Source organism: Tachyglossus aculeatus, chromosome Y4, assembly GCF_015852505.1.
Source record: "Tachyglossus aculeatus isolate mTacAcu1 chromosome Y4, mTacAcu1.pri, whole genome shotgun sequence".
Lineage (NCBI taxonomy): Eukaryota > Metazoa > Chordata > Mammalia > Monotremata > Tachyglossidae > Tachyglossus > Tachyglossus aculeatus.
In genome coordinates, this window is record NC_052096.1 from 4,771,039 (window position 1) to 4,777,907 (window position 6,869).

A 6,869-nucleotide genomic window follows, 5' to 3' on the forward strand; every position below is an offset into this window, starting at 1 on the left:
CGCTTACTGTGTGCAGGGCACTGTACTAAGCGCTTCCTCGTGGGAAGCCCTTTATAATAATAATAATAATGGCATGTGTTAAGCGCTTACTGTGTGCAGAGCAGTGTACTAAGTGCTTCCTCATGGGAAGCCCTTAATAATGATAATACTAATAGTAATAATAGCATGTTAAGCGCTTACTGTGTGCAGAGCACTGTACTAAGCACTTCCTCGTGGGAAGCCCCTTATAATAATAATAATAGTAATAATGGCATGTTAAGCGCTTACTGTGTGCAGAACACTGTACTAAGCACTTCCTCGTGGGAAGCCCCTTATAATAATAATAATAGTAATAATGGCATGCTAAGCGCTTACTGTATGCAGAGCACTGTACTAAGCGCTTCCTCATGGGAAGCCCTTTATAATGATAATAATAATAATAATAGTAATAATGGCATGTGTTAAGCACTTACTGTGTGCAGAGCACTGTACTAAGCGCTTCCTTGTGGGAAGCCCTTTATAGTAATAATAATAATAGTAATAATAGCATGTGTTAAGCGCTTACTGTGTGCAGAGCACTGTACTAAGTGCTTCCTCGTGGGAAGCCCTTTATAGTAATAATAATAATAGTAATAATGGCTTGTGTTAAGCGCTTACTGTGGGCAGAGCACTGTACTAAGTGCTTCCTCGTGGGAAGCCCTTTATAATAATAATAATAATAATAATGGCATGTGTTAAGTGCTTACTATGTGCCAACCACTGTTCTAAGCGCTGGGGAGGGATACAAGGTGATCAGGTTGTCCCACAGGGGGCTCACAGTCTTCATCCCCATTTTACAGATGAGGGAACTGAGGCCCAGTCTCTATATGTTGCCAATTTGTACTTCCCAAGCGCTTAGTACAGTGCTCTGCACAAAGTAAGCGTTCAATAAATATGATTGATGATGATGATGATGATGAAGTGACTTGCCCAAAGTCATACAGCTGTATATATGTATATATATACATCTGTATATATGTATATATGGTTGTACATATTTATTACTCTATTTATTTATTTATTTATTTATTTTACTTGTACATTTCTATCCTACTTATTTTATTTTGTTGGTATGTTTGGTTCTGTTCTCTGTCTCCCCCTTTTAGACTGTGAGCCCACTGTTGGGTAGGGACTGTCTCTATGTGATGCCAGTTTGTACTTCCCAAGCGCTTAGTACAGTGCTCTGCACATAGTAAGCGCTCAATAAATACGATTGATTGATTGATTGATACAGCTGACAAGTGGCGGAGGGGGGATTTGAACCCATGACCTCTGACTCCAAAGCCCGGGCTCTCTTTTCTACTGAGCCACGCTGCCTCGCAAGATGAAGACTGGGAGCCCCCCGTGGGACAACCTGATCACCTTGTAACCTCCCCAGCGCTTAGTACAGTGCTCTGCACACAGTAAGCGCTCAATAAATACGATTGAATGAATAAATGAACCCGTGGCTTTAAAACCCTCAATCTCCTCGCCCCTTTTACCTCAGCTCGCTAATCTTCTACCACAATGCGGCCCTCACACTTGGTTCCTCTAACGCTAACCTTCTCACTGCGCCTCCATCTCTTCCATCTCACCACCAAACTCTCGCCCACATCCTGCCTCTGGCCCGGAACACCCTCCTTCTATAATAATAATCATCATTTTGGTATTTGTTAAGCGCTTACTATGTGCAAAGCACTGTTCTAATATTGGTCTCTGCCTCCCCCTTCTACACTGTGAGCCCACTGTTGGGTAGGGACCGTCTCTCTATGTTGCCAACTTGTTCTTCCCAAGCGCTTGGTACAGTGCTCTGCACACAGTAAGCGCTCAATAAATACGATTGATTGATTGATTCTAAGCACTGGGGGGGATACAAGGTGATCAGTTTGTCCCACGTGGGGCTCACAGTCTTAAAATCCCCATTTTCCAGATGAGGTAACCGAGGCACAGAGAAGCTAAGTGACTTGCCCAAAGTCACCCAGCTGACAAGTGGCAGAGCCAGGATTTGAACCCGTGACCTCTGACTCCAAAGCCCGGGCTCTTTCCACTGAGCCACACTGTGCTCTCCCCAACTTCAAAACCTTATTGAAATCGTATCTCCTCATTCATTCACTCGTATTTATTGAGCGCTTACTGCGTGCAGAGCACTGGACTAAGCGCTTGTTAGTCCAAGTTGGCAACATATAGAGACGGTCCCTACCCAACAGCGGGCTCACAGTCTAGAAGACCATGACCATGATCAAATAAAATAAATAGAATAAATATGTACAAGTATAATAAATAAATAAATGGAATAATAAATATGTACAAACACATATACATATATACAGGTATATATATATATATATATGTACATTAATATACAGGTACATACAGGCCAAGGTATACATTTAGTGGCACCCGACTTAATAGTTATGGTATTTGTTAATCAATCAATCAATCAATCGTATTTATTGAGCGCTTACTATGTGCAGAGCACTGTACTAAGCGCTTGGGAAGTACAAATTGGCATCACATAGAGACAGTCCCTACCCAACAGTGGGCTCACAGTCTAAAAGTCTAAAAGTTGTTAAATGCTTACTATGTGCCAAGCACTGCTCTAAGCACTGGGGGAGATACAATAATAATAGTAATAATAATGATGATGGCATTTAAGCACTTACTATGTGTAGAGCACTATACTAAGCGCTTGGGAAGTCCAAGTTGGCAGCATATAGACCCAACAGTGGGCTCACAGTCTAGAAGACCATGACCATGACCAAATAAAATAAATAGAATATGTACAAGTGTAATAAATAAATAGAATAATAAATATGTACAAACATATATACATATATACAGATATATATATATACATTAATATACAGGTACATACAGGCCAAGGTGTACATTTAGTGGCACCCGACTTAAATAATGGTTATGGTATTTGTTAAGCGCTTACTATGTGCCAAGCACTGTTCTAAGCACTGGGGGAGATACAATAATAATAATAATAATAATAATAATAATAATAATAATCTCCTCCAACTATCACGGGTAAAATACACCGATTACATCCCACAAGGTGAAGCGGCCTAGAGGCTAATAATAATAATAATAATAATAATAATAATAATAATGATGGTATTTATTAAGCGCTTACTATGTGCAGAGCACTGGGCTAAGCGCTTGGGAAGTCCAATTTGGCAACATATAGAGACAGTCACTACCCAACAGCGGGCTCACAGTCTAGAAGACCATGACTATGACCAAATGAAATAAATAGAATAAATATGTACAAGTATAATAAATAAATAAATAGAATAATAAATATGTACAAACATATATACATATATACAGGTATATATTGCTCTATTTATATTATTATATAAATATAATTATTATTATCTATATTATTACTCTATTTATTTTACTTGTACATATCTATTCTATTTATTTTATTTTGTTAATATGTTTTGTTTTGTTCTCTGTCTCCCCCTTCTAGACTGCGAGCCCACTGTTGGGTAGGGACCGTCTCTAGATGTTGCCAACTTGGACTTCCCAAGCGCTTAGTCCAGTGCTCTGCACACAGTAAGTGCTCAATAAATACGATTGATTGATTGATATATATACATTAATATACAGGTACATACAGGCCAAAGTATACATTTAGTGGCACCCGACAAATAATAGATATGGTATTTGTTAAGCGCTTACTATGTGCCAAGCTCTGTTCTAAGCACTGGGGGAGATACAATAATAATAATAATCTCCTCCAACTATCACAGGTAAAATATGCCGATTACATCCCACAACGTGAAGCGGGCTAGAGGCTAATAATAATAATAATAATGGTATTTATTAAGCGCTTACTATGTGCAAAGCCCCGTTCTAAGCGCTGGGGAGGATACAAGGTGATCAGGTCATCCCACGGGGGCCTCACAGTCTTAATCCCCATTTTACAGATGAGGGAACTGAGGCACAGAGAAGTTGACACTTAATAATAACAATAATGGCATTTGTTAAGTGCTTACTATGTGCAAAGCGCTTAATAATAATAATAATGGCATTTATTAAGTGCTTACTATGTGCAAAGCACTGTTCTAAGCACTGGGGAGGTTACAAGGTGATCAGGTTGTCCCACAGGGGACTCACAGTCAATCCCCATTTTACAGATGAGGGAACTGAGGCCCAGAGAAGTGAAGTGACTTGATGATGATGGCATCTGTTGAGCGTTTACTGTGTGCAGAGCACTGTACTAAGCGCTTGGGAAGTACAAGTTGGCAACATATAGAGACGGTCCCTACCCAACAGTGGGCTCACAGTCTAAAAAGGGGGAGACAGAGAACAAAACCAAAACATACTAACAAAATAAAATAAATAGAATAGATATGTACAAGTAAAATAAATAAATAGAGTAATAAATATGTACAAACATATATACATAATATACAGGTGCTGTGGGGAAGGGAAGGAGGTAAGACGGGGGGATGGAGAGGGGGACGAGGGGGAGAGGAAGGAAGGGGATCAGTCTGGGAAGGCCTCCTGGAGGAGGTGAGCTCACCACGGGCGGCACCGGGGAATGGGTCTTCCAAGCGCTGGGGAGGTTACAAGGTGATCCGGTTGTCCCTTGGGGGGCTCATGGTCTTCATCCCTATTTTCCAGATGAGGTCACTGAGGCCCAGAGAAGTGAAGTGACTTGCCCCAAAGTCACCCAGCTGACTAGTGGCAGAGCCGGGATTTGAACCCACGACCTCAGACTCCAAAGCCCGGCCTCTTTCCACTGAGCCACGCTGCTTTTCTAACAAAACATTACTTCCACCCTCTTTAGCCTTGTGTATATTTCAAGGCTCAGTATTTATCCCCAGAGGTGTCAATGTGTCGACAAGTGTGACTCCATTTTGGGAAGCTCTCTGGAGGTGTCACTGGGTCTATTGGGCCTCCATTTGGGGAAGTGTGAACTCCTCCCACCTTCATCTCTTCAAAATGTCAATATATTAACTCCTCATCTCTCACCTCCTTATTCCGCCCTTCCCAAGCCCCCAGCGTGGGTGGTTTTAGCACACTCTGTGGGAGGAAGGGGCCCTTGAGAGGAACCAAATCATTCCTGTATATATGTATATATGTTTGTACATATTTATTACTCTATTTATTTATTTATTTTATTTGTACATATCTATTCTATTTATTTTATTTTGTTAGTATGTTTGGTTTTGTTCTCTGTCTCCCCCTTTTAAACTGTGAGCCCACTGTTGGGTAGGGACTGTCTCTGTATGTTGCCAATTTGTACTTCCCAAGCGCTTAGTACAGTGCTCTGCACATAGTAAGCGCTCAATAAATACGATTGATGATGATGATGATTCAATTGTATTTATTGAGCACTCACAAACACAATTATTATTATTGCCATTACTACAGTGTTCTGACGATTTTGACACCTGTCTACATGTTTTGTTTTACTGTCTCCTCCTTTTAGACTGTGAGCCCGTTGTTGGGTAGGGACCGTCTCTATACCTTGTCCCCCTCTCCATCCCCCCCATCTTACCTCCTTCCCTTCCCCACAGCACCTGTATATATGTATATATGTTTGTACATATTTATTACTCTATTTATTTCACCTGTAAATATCTATTTATTTTATTTTGTTAGTATGTTTGGTTTTGTTCTCTGTCTCCCCCTTTTAGACTGTGAGCCCGCTGTTGGGTAGGGACTGTCTCTGTGTGTTGCCAACTTGTACTTCCCAAGCGCTTAGTCCGGTGCTCTGCACACAGTAAGCGCTCAATAAATACTATGATTGATTACCCACTTGTAGTTCCCAATTGCTTAGTCCAGTGCTCTGCACACAGTAAGCGCTCAATACGATTGAATGAATATGTGTGCAGAGCACTGTACTAAGCGCTTGGGAAGTACAAGTTGGCAACATATAGGGACGATCCCTACCCAACAGTGGGCTCACAGTCTAGAAGGGGGAGACAGAGAACAAAACCAAACATATCAACAAAATAAAATAGAGATATTCAATCGTATTTATTGAGCGCTTACTGTGTGCAAAGCACTGTACTAAACGCTTGGGAAGTACAAGTTGGCAACATAGAGAGACAGTCCCTACCCAACAGTGGGCTCACAGTCTAGGTGTCCACAGCACCTGTATATATGTATATATGTTTGTACATATTTATTACTCTATTTATTTTACTTGTACATATCTATTCATTTTATTTTGTTAATATGTTTGGTTTTGTTCTCTGTCTCCCCCTTTTAGACTGTGAGGCCACGGTTGGGTAGTGACTGTCTCTATATGTTGCCAACTTGTACTTCCCAAGCACTTAGTACAGTGCTCTGCACACAGTAAGCACTCAATACGATTGATTGATTGGTTGATTACCCACTTGTAGTTCCCAAGCGTTTAGTCCAGTGCTCTGCACACAGTAAGCACTCAATAAATACGATCGAATGAATGAATGTGTGCAGAGCACTGTACTAAGCGCTTGGGAAGTACAAGTTGGCAACATATAGAGACAGTCCCTACCCAACAGCGGGCTCACAGTCTAGAAGGGGGAGACAGGGAACAAAACCAAACATATTAACAAAATAAAATAAATAGAATAGAGATATTCAATCGTATTTATTGAGCGCTTACTGTGAGCAGAGCACTGTACTAAGCGCTTGGGAAGTCCAAGTTGGCAACATATAGAGACGGTCCCTACCCAACCGTGGGCTCACAAATCCTCTTATAATAGTGGCATTTGTTGAGCATTTACTGAGTGCCAAGCACTGTCCTAAACCCTGGGGGAGATCCAAGATAAGCTCAACATGGCAGCGGCAGCCACTTGTAAGACTGCTCCTCTTCAGAGAATTTGGGTGACAGGCCAAAGGCTGACCCTGGTGGGTCA